The sequence below is a fragment of the Ammospiza nelsoni genome, chromosome 1, assembly GCF_027579445.1.
Source record: "Ammospiza nelsoni isolate bAmmNel1 chromosome 1, bAmmNel1.pri, whole genome shotgun sequence".
Classification (NCBI taxonomy): domain Eukaryota; kingdom Metazoa; phylum Chordata; class Aves; order Passeriformes; family Passerellidae; genus Ammospiza; species Ammospiza nelsoni.
Genome location: NC_080633.1, coordinates 10,571,642 through 10,597,682, shown reverse-complemented (window position 1 = coordinate 10,597,682; position 26,041 = coordinate 10,571,642).

Genomic DNA, 26,041 nt, shown 5'->3' with positions numbered 1-26,041 from the left:
CTGAGTAGTTTGCCTGTTATTTATCACACTGTCCCAAGTAGATGATTTCTGGATGATTAACAGAGCTATCATTGCATTCTTACATTCAGGCTGAACTTAATTTGCTGCCTTTGAAACACTTCGTAATTGTCAAAAACAACAATAAAAAATGAACAGAACCCCGCAGGAATACCCATCTGCTAACCTTGCTGTTAAATGTCTTCTAAATGTTAGCATTATTTCAGCTGTAATTAAAGCCTAGATGAACTTTTCCAGCCTTCCCATTGTCCATGGCTTGCAATCAGTTGCAAGCCCAAGCTTTCTTTAAATCACAGTGAGGAGATTAGACTAATGAGTACTGACTTCTCAGAGTGGGAAAGAGTCTCAGAGACCATGCTGGCTTCCAAAGAGCACAGGGAAGGTTGCTCTCAGCATCTCAAAGAGGTTAATTTGAACAGTAGCTGCAACTACAAAATATTTCAGGCAGTCTTCCTCTCTCAGTTTAGGAGTGAGATAAGCAGAGTCCTCAATTAAGGGTGATGCTACCAGGGAAATACTTTCTTCTATTAGCCAGGAAAACATCTGCCAGTCCTCCTGTTCATTTTATGGAAATGAAAGGCATAATCTGAGGCTGCCCTTGGAAATGCAAATTCAACATAAAACCTACTGAGTTCTCTGTCTTCTTACCACACGTTTAACAAATCCCATTTGCAAGACTTGCTCTGTACTATGTTGGGGGAGTTATCTGTGCTCTGTTTAGGAACATTTAATGATTAAAGGATAGGAAATGATTATTTTTACTTCAATTGGTTAAACTGTTCACATTGCATTGTGGTAGCAAAGTCTGTGACCTGAGAAAATTTGCCAAGTTCCATGACACATGTCTCAATACAAGCAAGCAGTTTATAAACCCATCTTGGGTTACTTTATTTTCCATTTCTGATCTGTGGGAAGCTAAAGGAGAATCTATGAATGTTATTATTATCATTAGGTTCACTTGTTTCATATTGCTGAGCCTGAGCTTCAGCTCTGTGGAAGTAGAAAAGAGTCAAAAATATTCTTTAAATCTCTTGTCATAGATCCTAAGCTGTATTTATCTCTGTATTTCCTGCTTATTAATGTGATTCATCTATTTAAATATTTTAAAGAGGATTCAGTCTTGGAGTATGCAGATATACACTTAAATTCCTAAAGACCTACTGGAAACGCAAGGGATTTTTCAGAAGTAACTAAGCTGCTTTCCTACCAATTTCTTAATGGCCTTTTATTTTCTGTAAGTAATGTGGGTGCTGGCCCAAGGGAGAATGGAAAAGAGAAAAGTCTTCATTTTACCCAGAGGGGAATGGGCCAAGGTCAGCCCTCTGCCCCTGCACTAACAGGCCTTTGCCAAGAACAAAGTTCCTCCTTTTAACTCATTTTATCTTTGAATACCTCATAGGAACTCATCAAAACCCCCCTCTGAAGTGTCTTGTTTTGCTCAGTGAAGACAGTCCTTTTGCCTTGTGGTTAGATTTGAAATCCAGTTCTGTTGGGAAAGTGTTTAATCCAGCGTCTGCTACAGAGAAAAACAAATCCAGTAATTTTCCCATTCTTTATGAAGACATAGCAGTAGCTTGAAAAATGTAAATTATGATACTTCGTGGTACCTTCTCTCTGGTGGAGGTCTATTTTGAGTCTGTTTTCATAAGAATAGGACTCTTAACCTGACCTGCATCATTTTTTTTCTCCCTTTTGCTCTTTTTTCCAGATGCTATCTTCTGCTCTGACAGAATGGCCATTTTCCTGTCAGAGAAGCCCAGCAAAAGGAGGAAAACAAATGCAAAATTTCCTACTGAATGATTCAAATCACCTGGACTAGCATTTGAAATAATGAAAGCTGACTCCCATTAGCAAAGTCCTGTGCCCACTATTGAAACTAAATTGTGTGCTGTGGAATTGCAGCCCTGTCTTCAAAAAAAAAAATGATTTTTCCTGCTGAGTTAGCACTGAATGACAAAATACATTCTGCTTAAAATAACACAGGGATTTATATCATTCATGTCAATACAAGAAAAGACTAATTTACAGGTTATTAATTAGAAAATTTTGCAAGAGCTTCAGTGCCAAATGTTAATGCATTATGCAGTAATGTCTCTAGATTGTGATAAATTTTGAATTGTTCTGAAATGGTTTTGAAAGTTATACAGAATCCTCTGACTGACTCTTGATTTCTAAATGCATGGAAGATGCCATAAGCCTGTAAACATCCATATCCTGAATCAGTTAGTGAATACTGTTTCCTCCAAAACCTCTGATTCATGTTCCAAAATTTGAATGTTCATAAGCCCATTATTTGGCCAAATGTTGTAAGGTCAGTTACATATGACTGCTGGCCTGAACAATAGCTAAAGTGGTGAATTTACATTAATTCTTATTCTTTTTCCATATAAATGGCCTCAGCTAGTTATTCTCATAGGTTTAGTTCAGCAAACAGTCCTCTGCACTCAGTGGATTAGCTGATTTAAAATACTTTTATGCATGACAAGAATCTGATCACCAAAACATACTGAATGTTACTTCTGGAATTCATGCTGTTTTCCATTTTACTCTGCTAATGGAAAGTGGTACAAATGTCCCTCATGGGGCCTTGAGAGAGGACTCAAGATAGCAAGATGTGTCTGGTTGCAAGTGTCTGATTAAAACTGATGGATCCTTCTGGAGAAACCTTAGTGGCATAGAGAGACCACTTGGTCTCTTTCTAGTGTTTAAATTAATGTGGTGTATTTCAACTTTGCTACACTCAAAAAGTATTTCATATGTATAATAAAAGAACCTTTTGTGTCTGTGATGTGTAAATGTAAGAACAGTTGACATGTGCCAAGCTCATTTTACAACAGAAAATGGGAAGCAGGGTCAGATCTGCATACTTAGAATAAAATTTGAGAAAACTCTACTGTATCTTAAGTGTAATCTTAGTTGTTAGCTAGCCCCACAATTCCTGTTGAGACCTCAGGGGATATGAAATTTATCTGACATTTCTTTGTCTCAAAAAAGTCCTACAAAACACTGTCTAGCAGCCCATCTCTGTTTTTTCCAAGTCTGGCAGCACCCAGAGTGTTTGAAGACCAGCTGAGTAAGGGTCATTTGAATATAGTGTGTTAATCTTTAAAACCTTAAAGATTTTATTGACAAGTCTCCATGAGAGTTCAGGAGAGTTGTCCTGGGTAAGAAAAAACCAGGATAACAGTTTGGTTTATGTGGCTCCTGGCTGCTACACCAGAGCAGAGAACAGAGCTGACAGAACCCTGTGAGCTGCTGCTCCAGGAGCTGCCTTGTTATACTCCAACTTTTCACTGTTCAGAGCAGACTGAATTGAAATGAAATTCAGGATGGGAGTCAGCCATTAATGAAAGAGAAATTTTTGCTGTCTGGTGACTGTTCAGATGCAGTTAGCAGTAATTATCTTTATTGTTCCCCAATTAGCAATAGTTGGCCTTCTGCCACCCTGCTTCACAATGGTAATACTAAAGAACTGAATTCACATGTAGCCTGTTACAATTTCTGGCGTGCTAGAGTAGCCTCAGCTTATCTATTTTTTAATGAAAAATAAACATTGTCATTTCATAAGAAAGCTGAAAGGATTGAGCACAACAAACTTGAGACTTGTCACATGCTACATATTACTGTTATATTTTGGTATACTTTTACAGTTCCAGGCTCTGCTTTTCATGCTGGGAAGATTTCCACCACTTAGATCTGACAGCTGGCATTTCATCTACGCATCATTTCATCTTTTAGTTGCTTGCTTCAGTAAGAGTGCATTTCCAAAAGCAGCTTTGGTGCAATTCGTGTGTCCGTGCATAACTGAGTGGTCCACCAAGAAACCATCTGACTCCTTGGTTCTTTTGGTTCCTCAAGGCATCCTTGATTTTAGCCTCAAACTGGTTCTCAGCATCCAGGGAATTTCATTAGATTACAGTATTTCACATGAACAACATGAACAACAAAAAGGGCACTAAGAAAATGTGTAAGGTTGTAATTATTTCACTTTACAAAAATCAAATTAAATCTTAGGCTTTCTGAGCTACTACATTCAGAAGATAGCTTTTAATTTCAAACAGCTGAAACTGAGTTCCTACTTTAGGAGTTATTATTTTCCATTCAAAGAATCATAGAATCATTAAGGTCAGAGAACACCTCCAAGACAAAACCACCAAGCCTGTCCTTTGACTGAACACATTTCAGTTCTGTTCATTTTTTATTGTTCTTTTTGACATATGAAAAGTGTTTCAAAGGCAGCAAGGTAACTCCAGCCTTCATGTAAGAATGCAATGATAGTTCTGTTAATCATCCAGAAATCATCTACTTGGCACAGTGTGGTAAATAACAGGCCCACTAAACCATATCCCAGTGTACCATGTCCACCCTTTTTTGGAACACTTTGAGGGATGGCGACTCCACCACCTGGAAGAACCTGTCCCAATTCTTAACCATTCCTTCAGTGAAGATATTTTTCCTAGTATCTAACATGAACTTCCCCAGGTGCAATCTGGCTCCTCTCAGCAGCTGTGCAGAGCGAGGTCTCCACTGAGCTCTTTTCCTTCAGGCTGGACAGGCCCAGCGCTGCCAGATGTTCCTCATGAGACCTCTCACAAGCCTTGCTGCCCTTTGTCAGACACACTCCAGCACCTCAATGTCCTTCTTGAAGTGAGCGGCCCACAACTGGGCACGGTGGCACTCACGGTGATCTGTTCCATGATTTTCCCCAGCACTGAGGGCTGACAGACCTGCAGGTCCCTGGGCTCTCTTTCCAGCCCTTCTGACACGTGGGTGCCAGGTCCAGCTGTCTGGGACTTTCCCAGTTAACCAGAACTGCTTCATATCAGAACAAATTTCGTCTCCACATTCAGTTCTCTTTGAACTTAAAAATGACATACTTTTAAAAATTTCTTGTAAGGCTCTTAAAGCACTGATGCTCACATTATTACTCATACCCAAACTTCACTTTAAGGGGTGTTGAATTTGAGAACAATTGAAAATTCATGTGTGACAAAACCACATATCAGTATTTAGCCAGTCTTGAAAAAAGCTCAGAAAACTAAGAATTACTGTGAAAAAAAAAATCCAAAAAACTGAAATCAGAAAATGGTATCTATTGTACTCGGGCAACTGTAAACCTATACCACTGTGACAACATGCCGTGACTCTATTCTCATGACTAAAGCATATTATTAGTCTTATTTCTACATTAGCTTAAGCCTCTTAAAAAGAATGGATATTTCCTCTTTGTGATTTCCATCACAGAGACACATACTGCTCTTTTAGTTCTACATTTGGTTACCCTATGTTTGCTGCTTTAATATGTTCTGATTACTTTTACAAGGAACATTATTTAATTTCTGCTATATAGCAGCCTTCATCTTATAATCACTTCAGTTTATCTTCTGTTTTTCCTTTGTAGAGGAGAGCAGGAAGCCTCTCTTTTGAATTTATCTTGTTTTGAATCTCTTTTAGTAAAGTGGAAATAATGAGGTTGAAAGCATCACTATACCTGTGTAGAACAAAAGGAAAGAGAAATCATTAACAAACACTTGGTGTACTTGGTCATTAGGTCCATCCAAGCAGCACAGGAGGAGAAATACACCAGTTAACAAGGTGTAGTGCTTTTGAAGTAGGTGGAGGAGGGAATGAAGCACAGTGTTTTCCTTCTGCTAATATGACTTCCTTTTAGTATCCTACTGTTTTTTTTAATTGTTTGAACCAGTGTTTTGACTAGTTGAAGCAAGTCATAGTTGAATTTTTTACATTGTTTGGTTCCTCTTTAATTAGCCCATTCTAATGGACTTTTCAACAATTGTTGTTAATCTTTAATGTAGCACCTTAATGATCTCATGTAAGGACTGCACGTGTCTGAACAAACTGCTGCCTTAAAACAGAAAAGTGGGACTCCAGCTCCACAAGATAAAGTTGAATGTCAGCTTTTACAGAGCTTCTGATAAATAACACTCTGAGTCTCTATTGTGTTATAAAGGCCATTTGTCCACTTAAGAAACACTTTGAGAGCATCTGTTGCTCTCATTGTTTTGCTTCAGTGCACTATGCACTAAAAGCTTTATTTTCACAAGGGAAATTAGAAAATCCACATGCAGAATTACCCCTATAGCTCCATGCCAGCTGGAGAATATTCACAGCAGCTTCTTCTTGTTATTTGATTTAGTTAATCAAGAATGCAAAATAAATCCAAATAAAAATAATGAAATAAACTTGTGGGGTTTTCTTTCCTTCCTCTCTGACTGACAGTGGCAAAAACACTTGAAACTTCCTTTAATGCCTTCTGCCTTGGGAAAAGTCATGTATACTTTTATAAATGTGCTCTAAATTGACAATCTCTTCTGCTCTGTAAGTGAAACTTCTGCTGGGAAAAGAAATAACTACTAAAAAATCAATTCTGGAATAGAGTAGATACTTCATGAACATATTATTCAAAACCCCCATAACTGCTGGATCTTTCCACTATGACAGTTTTCTGAAATCTGGTATATTTGTTGAGCTAGAGGAGATATATTCTACTTGAGCACATGTCCTGGGAACTTGGTGTTTCAGGAGCTGCACAGAAAACAGGAGAAAAACATAGCCAAAACCCTGACAAGTTGGATTTGATGTGGAAGAAGAAGCAGCAGATCAATAAAACTCTCACAAGTGTTTATCAACAGGAGAGGAGCCAGTTGCTGCAGGAAACTATCTAACAAGCAAAGGGGCTGTTGAAATATAATGGAAAAAAAGTTTTAAGAAGGTTTGAAGACACACTGGGAAGTTTTGCACATACTTTAAGAGGTTGTTCTTGAACATTAGCAGTGGCTGGAAAGAAAGAATAAAGCTGCTTTTTGAAAATCTAGCCAGGTACAAGCAAGCCACATGCTCTGAACAAAGCCAGAAGCTGGCTTCAGGGACAAATGAGAAGAAAAATGCTGTAGTTGGCTGGGAAAATTCTAAGAAGCCTTTCTTTCATATGAAAGAGAGAAGCAACCTCAGAGAGAAAATTATCCTTGCAAAGATCTTCTGGGTGTAGAGGGGAGGTGTCACCATCATATTTTCTGAAAAATCCCTTCCCACGGATTTCTTCTCCTGGGAAGCTAAGAAGCCTCAGAGAAAAATGAAAATAATAATTATTCATTTGCTTCTCCTGTGTTTTGCTGCTTTGGAATATGGTTGGAGATTGTTTATCCAACCTGTGAATTGTTTTTACTTAATGACCAATCATGGTCCAGCTGTGTTGGGACTCTGAAGCAGTCACAAGTTTTTCATTAGTATCTTGTTAAGCCTTCTGTAAGTATCCTTTCTGTATTCTTTAGTATAGCTTTAGTACAGTATTCTTTAATATATTATCATAAAATAATAAATTATCCTTCTAAGAACATGGAGTCAGATTCATCAATTCCTCCTGGGGACCCAGCAAATACCACAGGGAGGCATGGGATTTACTCAGTCCCAAGAAAGCATGCCACATGCAGGACAGCAGAGCCTGGATAAGCCTGAGTCAATGAATCAGAAATTGTATTTTAGAGATGTCAGAAGGGAATAAAGGCCTCAGGTTATGGTCCTGTGTGATCAGTGGCTTAATACTTCTGTCTATGAGAAACGAGAAAAAACTATGATGAAAAATATTACTTTTATAGTGGCTATGTTGAGCTTGAATGTCTATAAAGAAGTGTTAGAGAGGGTATAGAATTCTAGTTTAGACAAAAGTATAGGATTTGTCCTATCTAACATTCAATAGCTGCAATGTAGACATTACCCTTCATAGTGAAAGATGCACAGTTAGATCATCATTCAGCTGCCAGAGATATTGTTCTTTAGCACTTGGATTAAATGAACTATACAGTTCTTGAAATATTATTGCCTTGCTTTTCAGACTACACATATACCCTTCAATGGGTTCCTCAGAAATAAACACCTACATTCAGATTAGTGAACACCTGAATCCCAATTGTGGACACAGAATATAGGGTAGACACAAGGGAGAATTTTTGTTTGTAGATGGCATTTACTTTAAAAAGACACACAGAAAAGACAGAGCTATAGGAGATCCCCAAAGGAGGGTGGAAAAAGACAAGGACACACTGAAGAACATACAAAAATAATGGTTTGAGAGATAGGAGTATTTATTTACTTTAGGTCAGTAACTAGACACTGTGGAGAAACACAGGAAAGAGGGCTAAGGATGGTAAGTTGACCTAACATGGAAAAACACCTCAGAATTTGTCAGTTTTATCTTGGAATAAATAAATCAGCCTTTTTGGGGAAGTGAGGGGCAGAGGCAGGCAAAGGAACGGTTTGAGGAATGTGTCAATTTGTTGATAAATTCTTCTTTTTTTCCCCAAAAACTTAGCCTCCAAAACTAATTTTTTTTCCACAACTCTTCCAAATCCACCCGTGAAATGGGACCATAGTAAATATTGCATCTTGAATCATCAAGCAAAGCATGCAGGTACTGTTCCTGGAGGAGCCAGAGCCACTCTGCGTCCTTAGCAGAACTTTCTGATTCTCTTTGTTTCTCATGGCACTGCCCCAGGTACTCTCTTGCAGTGAATCCAGGTACTCTCTTTTGTCCAAGCCCATACTTTCTAGAGTGTCCTGCTCATCCATGAAGTAAAATATGGCAAAACAAAATCTGGTTCATTCACTTTATGCCAGTTCACATGAGCAATGGTGTTTCTTTCAAACTCTCCTTTGTTTCTTTTCCGTCTTTTCCTGTCCTGCATATCTTCCATTTCTGTCTTTAAGCCTAGAAAGGGAAAGTTACAAGATATAGTATTGCTGAAAAATTCATTGGATGCAGTTAAAAAATCATGCAAAAGGTGATCTGGGTGTTTTTACAGATACCCCAGGAATAAAACTGCTCAGGACAAACTGTTGCCTGTATATTGCAGCTCTGGGACGTGGATGTCACAAGCAATGAGGAAAGATTCTCCAGCAGGAAAAATTCAAGTGCTCAGCTCAAAACAGGCAGCACAGATGATAAATCATGATTCCCTATTTTCAGTATAATAAATTATAATTTGAGACTAAGTTTTGCAGCAATGGCAGTTGCTGATTCAAAGAAATATCCATTAGTCTCCGAGATTTCTGGGGTGGGAGGACTAGGTGGCTTTCTTTGATTTTTAACAGACATCACTAATATTTCCTAACACTGGCATCTTCATCACTGCAAGGTGATTAAATCATTTTGTTTCAGTTTGATCCAGGCAAACTGATCTTTTGTACTGCAGCAAGAATGAAGAATCCAGAGGAAAATTACTACTTCTCAGCTTGGGGAAAACTCAAGGCTTGTGTTGATTCTTGTCTTCTAAAAATACTCTGTAGCTGGCTGTAAGCCTACTTGGCAGGGCACTTGTGGGGGTTTTCAGGTTTGAAACTCTGCTTCAGGTGTTGAGTGTCACCTGTTAACCTTTTGGCAAAAAAAAATACATGGAATTTGGATTTTAGGAGAAAGGGGCTTGATGGAATTCCAGTAACAGTAATTTATTTGTCTATGCAGCTCCATTGAAAATTCAGAAAACCTTTTAAAGACTTCTGCTATTTCAGGGGTTACATTTCCAGTGTATTTTAATTCCAGCAAGGTTCATGTGTCTCTTAAAATAGAATACTCATTTTTCTTCTTTAGTTCACCAGTGGCCCCTCTAGTTAGATTACTGCCTGTAACATGGACAATGATAGGAGAGTTTTCAGGCAGTGTAAGACCCAGAGCTTTAGATTTTCCCCTAAAATGGACTAATCAGGATAGGAAAACTTCCAAGGTTTTGAAAATGTGAATGAAAACAATAATATTTTTTTAAATTAAACCTGTTTCTGCCATGCTGGATACACATACCTCAGAGTATCACACAAGTGCATGAGAACGAACTGATTTACGTCACTTTGTGTTCTGAAATGAGGGCAAAATTTGCTTAAAAAGCCAAAATGCATCTATTTTTATACTCATGACTGCTCATGTTATAAATGAAGCTTATTTCAAAATGCTTTTCTAATTACAAAGGAACAGATTATTTTGCTGCATTACAATAGCACTTTCCCCTAAATTTTTGCACACTATTTATTATATAACACCGAGTTACTCGTATTTCTAAGGAAAATGTTTGAACACATTTGAATCCAGTTTTGTGGATTTCCAATATTAAGATTTATCACGGTATTTTTTTCCCTATCTTGTGATTTATTTACATTAAGATGACTTTGTGCAGTTATGAATACATTATGTTATTACATGTACATAAGGGTAAAACACCATAATAAGGTGCATGTTATGACTTTCTCTACAATAACATTCCTTGTTTTACCCTCTTGAGTTCAGTTTTCCCCATCAGTCTGCTTTGGAGTTCTGTGTCACTTGGCTGCAGTCGCCCTCATGATCCTCAGGATTTTAACTGGTTTTTTTCAGGCTGAAGTAGCAAATCTGGGAGCTGATACAATGCACACTGTACATAGATGATAGGGATGATACAAACTGGTTCACTGGCTGGAGCTGCTTATTTCCTCTTTGCACTGAAATAAAAAGAAATCTGGCTGGCTTAGGTCGCAGGATGATCTTGGTCCATTGCTATGTGCAACCATCAGATATGAAAGGCAGGATTGCTGCAGGCTGAGTCCTTTCTTTAGAGGAAGAGTAGTTTTGATGACCTGGTGGAAGGCAGGGCTGGACCCTGATGGATTATTACATGCAAATTTAATCACCTGTATTCAAGTCTCCATGAAAAAAATGCAGGCAAACTAGAGGGAAAAAAAGAGTGCAAGATTCATCTTCTTTAACTACATGAAGCAAATGCTGAGAGGGATCATCATGGCTTTGGAAATATATCAAAATAGAGTAAAAACAAAGTGCTCTTAGTATTACTTAATATAACTAACAGAAATAATGAATCCAGACTGTCTAGGAACACAGGTGGGATGAAGTCAGGGTTAGTTTTACCTATCAAAGCACTGTGATCTGGAATAGCTTTCCAGCACAATAAATATAGCAAAAGCCATAGAGAGCTTAATCTTAATCAGTTTTTTAAAAATCATGCCATAAAATCTGAGGTCTCCAAGTGATATTTTATACAAAGTTTTGAATCTTTAAAATGTCAGTTGAGGCCACTACACTCAACTGTAACTTCAGACAGTGTTTACAGAATGTTTTTGAGTTGGAAGAAGCATCACTATTTTATCTCTGGCTCAGGAAGCCTTTCCAGTGGTTAGGAGAAACCAATATTTTATCACAAACTAAATAACTTAAGAGTAGAAAATATATAGCAGAATGTAGAAGGTTTTGTACAATCCTATGGCTACACATTTATAGTATCAATAGATTCATAAAAATTCTGCATTAATTTGTTCACTGTAGCAGTTGCTTATTTCTACCTACATTTATAATGTTTATAATTGGAAAACCTTTGCCAAACAAGTACTTCTGAAATGATCTGTGTTACTAGAAGTGTCTAAGATTTTTCTTTTCTTTTCTTTTCATGGAACACTAGTTTCTAAGTGAAACCCATAAATCCTTTCCTCTGAAGCTTCTTTTTATTCTCAGTAGCCAAATATGTATCACTGTTGATATTTTCTGAAAATATTACTTATATGCCAAAATACCTCTAACATGAAGATGTATGGAATGTCCAAAACAGGTTGAAATAGGAGTTTCCACATGAACAGTATACTTAATGCCATGGTCTATTGAAACCACATGGAAACCTCCTCAAACTAATTTCAGAACAGCACAAATGAGATTTTGGGGAGTTTGAAAGGGCCTCTGAATTGTGTCTCATCAATGGTTTCAGGGGAAGGATGAAGACTCTGTATTAAAGAACACATCCAATCCATGAAAAATAGAATGGCAAATACTGTACCAAAAATAATCCTTATTATTTGAGTGGTATTATCCTGAGCATTCTCCTCTCCTGGAGGCAAAGAGAGAGGTGGAGACTCTCCAGTCATTTAAAGACTCTCATAGTGTCTGAAACTGTCTTGGAGTTCAACCCCACTGTGATTTTCTTAGTGTCTGTAATGGGCATTCTTCTTTATAATTTTGAATATAATCACCTTGACTCCCCCAGGCGCCTCTCTCTGTCACCACAGAGGTTTTACAATGTAGTCCCAACCATTCTCATGCATTTTGCAGTTAGAATGCTCTCTCTTCTACATGGCAAAACTGAATCTCTCAAGAATGCATTGCATACTTCAGGGTGAGCTTTCCTAAGCTAGCTCTCCCTGCATTACCATTGCATAATAGTCTCAGATTAAACTTTAAACATGCTGATGTTGCTTTAATTTGAAATAAATAGATTTTGTTTACATCTTTCAGTTCCTTAATTTATTTGATCTCAGAGGAATGAGTTATTTTTGGCCATTGATTCATACTTAAATTATCTATGAGAAACACATTAATGAGCATTATGATAATAACACTAATACTCTGATTAAGATGGTAGTTTTAAAACATGAATATAAATTGCCTTCAGCCTGAGATTCCATGCATTAACTTTTGGGAGAATATGCACTTAGCACAGCCAGATTGGTCCCTTTTCAAAAAAAGATATTAGTATAGAAAATCTAAAGTGAAAGCCCTAAGTATTTTTTAAATAGTATTGATGGGGGTTTACATCCAAGAAATATCACAGTGTTGGATGTGTTCAGTGTTTAAGTTCACCAATGCATGTGATTTGACACAAGTATATGCTTATAATAAAATCTTGCTGCAGAGCTGGGGAAGTGTGTTTGTCTGCATGCACAACAGTTTAAATAATTCAAGAGCAGACGAAAATGTTGTTACTTGAATAATAGATAGGTCAGAAGACTGAAGAAGAGATATAAAATAAATTTTCAGTTATCTGAAAATCCCTGCTCAGTGACAATGAAGATAGTTTTGATGACTCAAAGGTTCTCTATCTTCAGAAATTAAGTGAAATGGCTGTCTCAGTGAGCAGTGAGCATTTGAGGATTTATAATGGAACAGTTATTCTGGCTACCTCACCACTTTTCCAAATGGGAACAAGCCTTGACTACTGATGTATTTATAAGTTAGCTGCTGGTGTTATTTAAAGTTGATGTTTGTAACAGTTGGATGACTTAAATGATTTATAGTAAAGTCAAGGATGAAACAGCTACAGCCATCCCAAATGTTTCTGCATAGCCCATTTACCTTATTAGCACCATGCTTTCCACAGCTGAGGTGTCAGCACCATCTGAGACCAGATAGTAAAAATATTCTCATCATAAAGAAGGTAAAAGAGCTTTTTCTATCATAAAACTTACTAGCAGGCATCTGATTCAATCACACATGCTAACACAGCTGAATAAAGTTGCCACTATACACTGAGCTACTTGACCATGGGGAAGGATCTTGTGTGCTCTTCAAAGCATCACGGGATATCAGCCCAGGGACCCACAGCTCTGGGTTATCTGCTATGCTGCTACTTGGTGTGGTTGCTTTAAAGGAAATACTGGAAAATGTGAGAAATACTGGTCTAAATGTGAGAAAATTGTGACTGAAGGATTTTTGGACTCTCCCACCAAGGAGAGGCCCAGTTCTCAGACCTTTACCCTTATTCTGCTGGCAGCATTCATGTAAAATCAGGCTTATCTACAGAAAGCTTCCACTGAACAGATGAAAACCCAAAGTGTTTGGGTTGGGAAGGCTGGAGAATTTGGTCATGTATTTTAATAAGCACCCACATACTCACTTCACAGCAGTTAGTACTGGGATACAAATTAGTTATTCCCTACTTTAGTGAATCCTTCCAAAATGTTCTCTCTTCTAGGTGTATCTTGAATAACTCACTATTCTTTATAGAATTTTGTAGATCTCTTTATCCAAACTTTAAACAGGTAGCTCAATACTGATTCTTGTGGGTATCACCAGCCAATTTCTCTCTTCTTATATTCTTTATAATTTTTCACTGTCAGTAGCTTACAAGCCTGCTTTTGATTGAGCCAATTTTCTTGTGGAACAAGCCAAACTGATTTAATTTTCTCTCTAGACTATCATATGATTCCTTAGCAAATGCCAGTCTAAAATCCAAGTACATCCATGTCAGACTCTGACTCCAGTTTTCTGCCTAAAAACTATCAAGTTTGTCTGGACAGCTTTATTTTTAGTCTTTCAATGCATTTTTGTTTCCATGACAGCAGTCCCATCTGTGGTTTGGTGACAACCTGTCACATGGGGTATAGGGGGCTCTGGGACATCTCATGGCATTGGCATTGCCCACCCTCACCTGGATGCCCACCCAGGCCATGGGAGGAGGCCTAAGAACTGCTCTCAAAGTCCTCTGGAGGACAAGCACCAAGAACCAACAAAAATCTTCATTGGCTACAGCCCAAGCTCCAGCTCCCAAGCCCTGATGGATGGTGGATGGTTCTGATGGAGCAGGCACAAAGGGAAATTCCCTCCAAACATGGGGAAAGCAGTGAGAGACTTAGGACTGGGAATACCAGAGGCACATTGCTGCAGTCAGGACCCAAGGGATGCACTGGGAACAGACACAGCCCTTAGAGAGGAGGTTGTGTTAGACCTGCTGCCATCCAAGGTGCTCTCCCCATGTGGAGTTTGCCCCAAGATTGTTGGAACCCAGGATATCTCTCTGGCTGCCCTGGAGGACTCCAGACCCTGGCAGGTGGCTCAGAGACCTTGGCACAGAGTCAAAGACACCTGTGCCTTTGATTTTAGCCCATGGATGCAATTACCAACTTTGTGTGAGGAGTTCCAAGCCACAAGAGTTTGAATAGAATGACAATGAATTTATCACCGGGTGAAAATGTGGAATTTTGGGGTTTTTAGAATGGGGGTTCAAGAGGTAAGATGGAGAAATCTGGGCATGTTCTGTCTTTCTCCTTGTCTTTCTTAGTCTCCATCTTCTGCTGTGATGGTCGCTCTTTTGGATTGGTTTAGAGTAGAGACAGACTGTCTAACATAGGTGATAGGCATTGGAAAATTATTGTAAAACACGCAGGTTTTAGTATAAAAAGATAACACTGCCCAAAGGGTCGGCAGTGTGCCTCAACCCGACCTGCTGGACAGACTTTAGCAGGTCAGAGAGAGAGAATGTATGAGATAAGAGCAGACAAACAACCTTGAGAACAACACCCAAGGAATTCTGTCTTCTTCTTCTTCGGTCTCGGTGCTGGAAAAAAGAGACTTTCCAACACCTCGCGGTCATCTCGACACCAGAGATCTCGTCACAAGATGAACTGAAACCTTACCGCAGAGCCAGGATGCCTGATGAGGCTGGATGATTTCAATGTGGTCTTTCAAGGAATTCAGGTTTGGCTGAGGTAAAGCAGAGGTTTCTTCATGACATATTATGTATTTGGGAAAAATAATGAATACATTTGTGGCATATTTTTTATCATGATTGCTCAAATATGGTAGGTTGTCACTCCACAGGAAGGGAGAGTGTGTTCATCAGATTAGTGCAAAGTAATTTAAAACTGCATCCTAGTATATTTTCTGAGTTTCAGTTCTCTTTCCTTTTAAAAAAAGGAACCAAAATCTGTATAAATCATATTCAAAAAATATGAGAGGTATTGAAGCACAGTAAAACTTTCTGTGTTAATGGATTAAAGATAATGAACTAGCTGTTCTGCAACAACTGCTTTTCTTCATTGAAGCAACTTGAAATTTTCCTTTTACCTGCCCTGTCAACACCATTCTGTGTCAAACACACATACTGAAGTGAAATTCAAAATAAGAATAACAACAAAAAATAAATAAAATATAAGATGCTTTTAAAATAGCTTGAACAGCTCCTGCTACTTCTCCCAAGGAAGAATGAAGGGATATTTCTTACCATGCATTAGAGAAAGAAGCTTTTCTCTTGAGCACAGGTCCTTAACGCCTAGCCCTAGTCATATGAGCATGGACCATTACATTTTAGTGAATTTTTTTCAAGTTGTTGAAGCTTCAGAGGAATTTTAGGTGCAATGTTGACCTGATCTGAGTATTTCACAGGCATAGGCCACCTTATACACAGGAAAGCCAACTCTAACAGGTTAGTAGGCGTGATGGCCTCCCTCATTGGTGAAATGACAAATTATAACAGCAAGAGAAGTTTGAGCCCAGTAGAGTCTCTTAAAAACTAAGAAGTGCATTGTAAACTGAGGGGAAAACATTCTGGGAGGGCAAAAGTAGTGAGGTCACTCTTTATTTAATGCATTTTTTAAAAGTGAAGCAGAAGTCCCTTGTTTTCTACCTCACATATAATCATCCAGTGGAATTGTCAAGAGCTCTCTTGAAATTCAGCTCATTCTCAAGTCCTCTCTGTCATCATTTATGTGTTTTGCATTTCAGTGTGACAAAACCAAATAGATCAGTTTTTATGCTACAGACCTGCAAAATGGAAGACATTGTTTCAAGTTTCCATTGTTTTCAGCCACCTGAAGGGAGAGGGCCAACTCAGGTCTCCCATTTATCCACGCTGCTGTGCCAGCCTCAGCCTCAGGTGGGGTCTGTGTTATGAGAAAGGACTGAACAGATACAGGGGGTTAACTTGCAGGAAAAGGTGCTGGCTGTGAACCCCAAAGAAGAATCCCCTTCACAGTGTTGGGGAACAGCACAGCCAAACAGGAAAGCTTTGTGCACTCTAAAGGGAATCCTGAATTTTGAATTTCCCTGTAATCAGGGTCCTTACAAGAGTAAGCTGTAAGAGTAAGCTGTAATACTTGAATAGTGAAACCAAAGGTGAATCCTATTAAATATCTTCTACAGACAGTTCTTAGATGCATCAGCCTAGATCATTCTACATCTAAAACATTTAATTTTATGAAAATGAAATGTTTGAGGTGTAGAATAATCTAGCAAGAGCTAACTTATATGATATATTTGCAAGAATATTTCCACTGAAGAGTAATCAGGTATGGTCTCATAATGCTTCTCTTACTCAGCTTCTATTTATGAAATTTGTTGTTTCCAAGTTATGTCTTTTTATCTGTACTTGATGTTATTAGCTTGTACCTTCTTATGTTTGGAAGGTACTTTTTCCAGGCTACGAGTGAGAAGCCATGGGTCAGACACATTTATATACAAAACCACCACGTGTGGGATGGATAATGGCAATGAAATTACCATGAAAATCATTTAGTCTGAAAGAGTGAAATTACATCTATTGTGCTCCCAAAGAAACAATACATGAAGTGCTAAGGGAAGTGTTCTAATCAGATACTTTGATTAAGCTTATCAAGAGAAACATGAAAAGCTGCTATTATGAGTGCCCATTCCCACAGCCATTGGCAATTTTCATATATGTTTCCAAACAAACAAACAAAATAAATAGCAACCCCCTCAATTCCTCCTCTAAATTAGGAGAACAAGTAGTACCAGTTTAGGTCAAAAATAATGTTTGTTTCCAGTACTTATAATGAGTTAGGTATCCAGATTTTGGCTGTTGGTTTTGTTTTAGACCAAGCATGGAAAATCTCAGTGGCATCACTGAGCTTCTTAAATCTTTAAAGCAGATCTGGAAAGACTAAAATAAAATTATTGTATTAATGTTCTTTTTTTTCTTTAATTCTGTCTCTTTCTAACCAAATTGAGAATGTGGCTAGGTCATAAACATTAATCTAACTCTAGCTATTAATTATCTGGTTTTTCTTTATGTGAAAAGCCTTCTTATTCCCAGGCTGCCCCAAAATGCCACTGAGATATTTTAAAAACAAATGTTCCTCTTTCCCGAGAACTATTTTCTCCCAAAAACTATGAAGCTGTGTTATCTCTTGGGTCCACTAAATCTCTTTCTGGATGAAAATTCAGGAATAAGTCATGACAGACTTTCTTGTCCTTATTCTTTCAACATATCCAGAGAACAAATAGAGCTTGGTGCCAGTGGAAGTGGCAGCACTCATTTCTGGAGTACAGCAGGCTCTCCTCAAAGCACTGTGGAACAGGGGAAACCTCTGCCTTGCACAGAAAAGTCAATTTTACATTGAAATTGAAAAGCTGGAGTGGAGCAGTCAGGATCAAACAGGGAGTTGCTTGATGAATTCTGTAGTTTAAAGACTTACTGGAGTGTTATCTTAAAAATGGATTTTGTTTCCCTTCCAAATTCTACTTTGGTGTCTGGCTACTTAGTAAACATCTACGTGATTTGTCTAATAATCCAGGCTTAGAATTCCCCCTAGTTTGAAAAAGTCAAGTCCCCTAAGTAAACTATCTTGAAGATAAAATGAGAAAATGCAAACTTTCTAATATTTTATTTTCATCATTGTATAACTCAAAAAATTGTAATCTTTCTGCTTTTGCACTGTGTAGAATAAAACCACTTGCCAGCTTATTGCATGTCTGACTGAAATCAGGATTCCAAAATTATTTTCTTTTATTATTTTTATGTATAATACTCAGCTGAGCTCAGTAAATCTGTTTTCCAGGCAATTCAAATGAAATGAAGTCCCCCTTTTTCTGCCTTTCAGAGGAATGAGCCTATCAGAGAAACAGGAAGGTGAAATTACATTGAATAGATTGACTGCAAAGAGACTCTCAGCCCACTGCTCTCTGCTTTGCAAGGCCTTTTACTGCTGGGAGCCCACAACCAAATTTTCATTCCACATACAAATTTACATTCCACATACAAATTTACATTCCACATACAAATTTACATGTTTCAAAGGCCGAACAAGTACCAGATGAAAATTCAGCAACCATGGACTGGTTATTCCTTTGCAGGTCTTCCATTCTACAAGTGGAAAGTTACATTAGCAATATATTGATAAAATTCTTACATACATTATGCTAAAACAAGGCCTGCTTGACTCAAGTGTTTGATGCAATAATTTTGCTTAATATGGAGCTAATCAAGGCTCCATCTCGACGTGATCCAAGAAAATAACTGTCTTCTAACCATCAGCTCCAATGGCATTAGATAATTATGCTTTCTCTCTTGTACAATGTGTATTTATAGTGTAGCAGATAACTGCACTGGGTATATTCTTGATAAAGCCCTTACTTTTCTGCACAAATAATCTGGTTTTCAAAAGCCTTCAGATGTAAAAATGATGTTAATACATATGCTGAAGTAACCTCCAGAGACAATACCGTGGTAGTTTATCAAGCAGGAATTTAAAATGCCTAAGTCCACAATTTTATGATTTTTAAAAGGTACATTTTGACCTCAAAGTGCTGCTCTTGACTAAAATAACAACCTATGCTGGAGTTTTGCTGAGTCTTCAGAAACTGAGGAAAATTTTAATCTGAACTGAGACAGCCTTCTCAATTCAGGCATCTGGTTTGTCTGTCTGTTTCCAACAAACAGATAATAACCTCCTGCAAATGTAGTCCATCATCCAGGCTGGAAACCAAAGCGTCCCTAGGCTCTGCAGTTGTTGATTTCAGCTGCCAGGAGATCAAAAGAGCCAAAAGGTTTGCTGCTTTGAGGGTTTTTTTCCCTTTTGAGGCTTCTTTAAAGAACAAACTGTTACAACATCTCCTTTCTAGCAGAAAAAAAGAATTAATTAATTAATGAATTTTTCTCCTACTGCATGGCAGTGCTGCAACATTCAGGAGCTAACTATGGTTAAATACATTATGGCTACATGTGCTAATAAGCCCTCATTTACATCAGCAATACAGTATTCACTGTTATTAAATATTTGAAAATATCATGGCTATGGCAATGGTTCTGTTTTTCTTTATGACAATGGAACCATTCTTTGCCTAAAAGCATTAATTTCTTATGCAGGAGGGAATTTCTCTAGGGAAAATGGTACACGTTAGTTAGAGGGAAGGAAAAATTTGTACTCATAAATTTTAATGTATAATTTATTTGCTTGTTTCTGTGGATTAGTCTGAAGAAAAATGTGCAGGGCAAAAGCCAGCATGGCTTGATTAATGGTCCAAAGGGCCTTTCAGGGATTAGGGATTTGGATGAATTGTTTAATAACATCTAGGGTTTTAAGAAGGCCCTTCTAAATGTTTTAATTTATACCAATACCTATGAAAATTGCATAATAATAACTCATACCATATGGTGAATGTAACTGTATTCCAAGGGCCTCTTTCCAATTTGACTTGCTCTGCTTTAACTCTCTCTTGAATACATGGCAGTATATTCCTGTCATGTACAGCAGGAGATGAAATACAAATTAGTCACTGGAGGTAAGAGAAGTAAAAACATATGCTACTAACTCCTAGTTCATATCAACAATACTGTACAAAAATAAAATTTAATATATATTTGAAACTAACATGGTTATGGTAATGGCATCCTTCCTGTCTACTACTGATTATAACTGGCTGCATCCCCCAGAGATCACTGACTGGAAGGACAGGGAGATCTGCCTCTAAATTTACTTACTGACTGTGTCTCATTCCATTACTTAATTTTATCTAAATCTAACGGTAGGGAACTTTCATTTTTAGATTAGGAAAAAAAGAATCTACAAGCAAATAAAAAGAAAGGTAAACCAAATCTGAACTAAGCAAAGAATCTAGGCAAAAACTTTTCCTGTTTTCACATAAGCTCCAACCCCAGTTTGCTTAAATAAATCTCCAGCAAGGTTAATACGAAACTTCAGACCCAGTGGCTGGGAAAACAACTCAGAATAAATGTACAAATATAGCATGAGTTTCCAAACTAGAATGATGCACAGAAATCTGAGTTGTTTCTGGCACAAAAGCTCATGAATTACATTTCCTCATGAAGAAATACATGAAGTAATTTGGAATGCTCCCAACAGAGCTACCAGGTACCATGTATGTATTGGAAAAAACTTACATGAATTTCTGGCTTTGCTGCAATCCTAATCCTCAGAACCAAATATAACGAACTATAAGAAAGCAGATGAAACATAAGGAAAAAACACGAAGCTGGAAAAGAGTAATTTGACCACAGAGAATACCTATTTACTGCACATTTCAAATTGAACTAAAGATTTCACATGCAGAAAGCTTTATTCATCACAGACCATCAACACTGACATCTTGGAGCCTTTTCTCTATGACAGTACCATAAATCCAGGAAAAATAATAGTTTCTACAGAGGCAATCCTTCAGCATGGGTAGATGTAGAGCACTACTAACCAAAGGAAATCAGCCAAAATACACTTTTCAAAAAAATCTTTAAAAACTTGAAAAAAGTCCCAATTCTTCACTGTAAAGCAAAATCAACACAGGAAAATCCAAGAGGATTTACATGAATACTAAGAAAATGTATATAAATGTTAAAAGATGTAGTAAATCACAAGGCTCTCATACTTCTATAGTATTAAGAGCTAATAAATTATGAAACTCAATCTAGGAAAAGTTCAACAACAGAATTGATAAGACAAACAAGCTACTTACAAAAGCATCTTAAAAAGAATGAAAAACTTAGCAAGAACAAGGCTTCATCAGTCTTCAAGCACATTTTCAGCCATAAAAGACTATGTCAGAGATATATCAAAAACAGCAACAAATTCTTTAAAGAAATATTTGATAGCCTCCTTCTTGGAATATTATATAAGCAGGAAGAATATTAGATGGTTTTCTACCAGGGCAGATCTTGCAGAGATGAAGTGTAATCAATGCCAACAACAGTAGCACTGATGTCAGAGAGGTTCTCTCAGTGTGGCATTTGGCACTAAAAATACAAGTTTTTAAGATGAAGTCAGACAAAGTGAGAACAGAGTGATCCAGCAACAGAACACCATTTATGTTTTACTAATGTCAATCAGCTAACAGGAAACAGCACTGTAAGAAAAAATGGCTTAATAAGTAGTCGTAAAAACAATACAGTCATAAAAACCAAATATTTTCTATTTTTCGCACTGTACTTAAGGGTAATGGGTATTGAGAAAATTTGCTTTCATGTGGATATGAGAAATTATCAGATGAAAAGCTGTTTTGAACTGGAGTTGCATCATTCATTGAACCAAAAGAAATATGGTCACTGCAAATTTAGTAACTAAAGATCAAACTAATCCTTGTTTCGAAAATAATTTCCAATATCACATCTGGAAGTGTCCATAATTTTAAGAGTTATTGAAAATTAGTAAATATTGAGCAGAGATTAATTTATAACAGATTTATAGGTTTATCCTCAAATTCTCTAATTCCAGCACGTCCTGGAATGAAGCTACAGGGAATATGACTGCCTGACAGGAAAATGTGGAAAATTGTCAGAGAAAGTAACTTGCCACGCAGGAAGATTTAGGGGAACTTTGAGAACATAAATATGTAAAAGAAGGGGAATAGTAAACTTTTTTCTTCTTTTTTCATAGCTCTTTTCTGATTGTATGGGAGAACCCAGATTCAGACTAAAGGCAAGCCATTGACTATTTTCACAGTCAGGCTTTTGCTGTTATAGTTATTTTTCATGCCTTGAGGAAAGAAAGAAAGAAGTTGTTACTTCTCACAAGATCCCTCATTAGAGCTCTGAAGTTACTGCTGATTTTCGTGAATGCAGTTTCCTTTCACTTTAATAACTGAGAAATATTGACCTTGGGTATTTTGAACCTGCATTTGTGAAGCTGATGATGCTGACAGAATGAATCACACAGGCTTGCATTTCCATTTAATTCATATGTCTTTTGAATTGGGCTGTTTTCACACATCATATCCTGAATTTAGACCTTGAAAAATTGAATTGCTAGTTGAATTATAGTTGTAAGTGGCACTTTGGAAAGCCTATAGAAAGTTCTTAGTTTTTTTCTATTGGTGATATGCAGTATTAATTTTTGAAAGTCATTAGGGTTAGCTTATCTTTCAGGAGAACTATTTTTGAACATGACAAACACACCTTCTCTCCCCTCTGCCCACATACAGCCCAGAAGAGTTGTTTTTGCTGGTGAAGGGGTGAGCCTGAGCCTGCAGGGACACTCAGCTGGTGGATGAGATCCACCAGGACACCCAGACCAGTTCATTGCAGGATGGCACAGGTGGAACCACGGTCCTCTAAAGACACTGTGGGACCAAAACCTGTTTGTTTTGCCTTTGAGCTCTGAGAAGTTGGAGCCACAGCTGCCTTGACAAGCCCTGCTGGGTATAGGTCAGGAACAAAGGTCTGGTAAGCCCTTCTTCCACCAGGAGCCTGTCGCTGTCGAGGCGGTCACGACACAAAGCAGAAACCACAAACAGTCTCAGATGACAACTCTTTATTATTGAACAAGGCTGATTTTTTACACATTTTCTAATTGTTTGTGCTTCTTTAACTATTGGCTACAGTAAGTCAACATAACACTACTGGTGAAAAGTTATGGTGACTTCAACTAACTTTTTAAAAACACTTTGTCTAGCTGCAAGATTCTTTTATCTTTCTTCTCTCGGTCTCCTTGGTTACAGCTTTGGAGAGAGCTCCTTATCAGCTTCTTCTTGCTTCTCAGCTTCTTCTCGCTCCTTTAGCTAACAGGCCCATTGTTAGGCCCTTCCACAGGAGCCAATGGTCCCACCTTCTCTTCCTGGCAGGCAACCCCTTGTGGCTGTTCTTTAGTTTACCCTTCACCTCTGGTTTTATTTTATCATTCTTCCTTCACTCACTTTTCAGCAGGAATCAATAAGTCTGAGTCCTTTTTCCTCAGACCTGGAGCAGGAAAATTAAAGTAAAATGGTGTCTGCCCTGCTGAGAGGCCCTGAGCTGGAGCTGTGAGCTGAAATTGTCTGTGAAGGCACTGCAGACAAGGCCTGGCCAGGCTGGGGCCAGAATGGGAGCAAACCCTCCTCACATGGTCCCAGCCTGGGCTGAGCTTTATGCTCAAAGCAGCAAGAGAAGCACTTTCAAAAATCACCTGCATCTGCTGTGAGGTGAGTTACAGCTTCTCCCTTTGCCCAGGGAAGCTGAGGGTGCCCCATCTCTGGAAGGGTTCAAGGCCAGGTTGGATGGAGCCCTGAGCAGCCCGGTGCAGTGGGTTGCACTTTTGTCTGGGGAAGGTGGTTTGGAATTGGGTGATCTTGAAGGCCCCTTCCAATCCAAGTGTTTCTAGGATTTCTGGGATTCCATTAAACCAAAGCATCAATGTATACATTTCTCACAGAGCAAGATAGAAGAGCACAATCCTGCTTTTAGCTGTGTTGGGGTTAGTCTGAGGTGGTACCACAGCCTCTCCTGGAGCCACTCCAGTGACCCACCGTGTGCCCAGAGCTGGGGTGGGATCACTTGAGCATGATGCCCAGAAAACCAGAGCTCTTGTTTCCACTGTCTTTGGGGCTTTGTGTCTCAATATTATGGCTGCCATCCCTAAATGAATCAGTGATTGCTTTGCTTAAAAACAAACAAACAAACAAAAAAAAAGTAGTCTAGTGTTTCACTTCTTAGTACTGGAAGAATTATGGAATAACTATAAATATACATACCCTGCTCCAAGGCTAAGTCCCTTCTGAACGTGATTATCCTTGAAATATGTGAAGTTCTCAGTGCTTTTAAACCATAAATATGTCAGGATGAATCCTTTTTCTGACTTTCTGCTATATGAGTTGAATGTGAAAGGATTACTGTTTCAGTCTGCCTTTTTCCAATCTGGAAAGACATTTCTGGATGTGCATTTATTTATGTGCTTGAGTGAATGAAAATTCATTCTCTCATTCTTGATATATGGTTTATTTTATGATTAAGGTTACCATAAAGGACATTTTTGAAAAGTTTTTCTTTCTTCCTGATAGCTTTTTTGATTTTTTTTTCTCTGTGAAAAAAATACTTTTAGTTGAGTGAATCCTGTAATTTCTATTGTCTTTTCCATTAGGTTTTTTTGGGGTTTTTTTTTGTTCGTTTTTTTTTTGTAAGTGAAGCGAGGGAGAAGGAATTCAAAGGAAGAAATGTCAGTTTAGCCAGCAAAGGAAAATTTCAAAATTTTGTTGAGCTACCATGACTATCTATCATATTTTTTATTGTAATCTGTTCATAATTTCCTGATCAGCTTGTCTGTAGATTGAGACCTGGGCAGGTATGCCCTGGCTCAGGTATGGTTCTTAGAGATAAGCAAGCCAATCTATTTCCCTCAGCTGCAACCTGTTCCCTCTGCTTGTTCATGTATAAATTCAGATATTATAGATTAGAAGATGGAGGAAGGAGAGAACTTGATTCAGATAAGTTACTACTAAGGGCTTATCTAAATTACAGTTCAAGGAAAAAACCAACTTTTTAAAAATATGTTAGATACTCTAGATCTGCGTGAGGAAATTAAAATAAGCTCTTTAAGAAACAACCAAAACCTAAAACCAAAAAAGGCATCAATCAATCAATCAATCAATCAATCAATACTATGATATCTCATCCAAAATTTTCCTACAAGCTCCAAAACTGAAGGTTCACAGAAAAAAATTCTGTTGCTTTGCAATATGATCACATCATTCTGGGCTGCTTCTAATGTGCATCTTGTGGAGCTTCCTTTTTTACAAAAAACTGCAAAAGGATTTTTGTCATACAACCAACATTCTAGAATGCATTTCTGAAAGCAAAATAAATTTTTATTCTTAAATAAATAAAATTAAAAATTCAAATGAACTCCAAACAAAAGAAAGTATGCATACACAATAGATTGTACAATATTTTGATATATGGATTTTAATGCATAGGACAAAGGAATCTTGAAAATATTCTGAGCAACTTCGCCTAGGAAATCAAAAGATCCTAGGCAAGAAAGCAAACCATGCTGGGTGGGAGTCGTGAGTTGGTGTAGGATCTTATTGTTCAGCTCTCTGAAGAAACTTAATAAGTAAATTATGCAGTACATGGTAGTTCTCATATCCAAGCAAATAACAAATGTTCAGGTAAAATGTCAGCATAACAGTTATCTGTTTCCTAAATTACTAGGTTTGTTTTAAGACTATTCTCACATCAATCATATTTTGATGGGAAGACTGGTCCACCTCCTGTGTATTTTTTGAAAATGATAGATGAGACAAAACAATAACTAAAAATACAGGGAAGTAAATATTTTCAGATGTGCCAACTCTTGAGTCAGCACGGAGCATTTGACATGATGAATTGGTTAAATGGGTACAAGAAAGAAACTAAACATTTTAAGTTTGTAATAGGCATCTGCAGGCTGAAAACTTGTCCAGTTTCTGAGGAATGGAAAGATAAAAACAGCAGAAACTTTGTTCTGTGTTTGTGTTTCCCTCAAAAGAGAGTAAAGAAGAATGTTAAGAGAA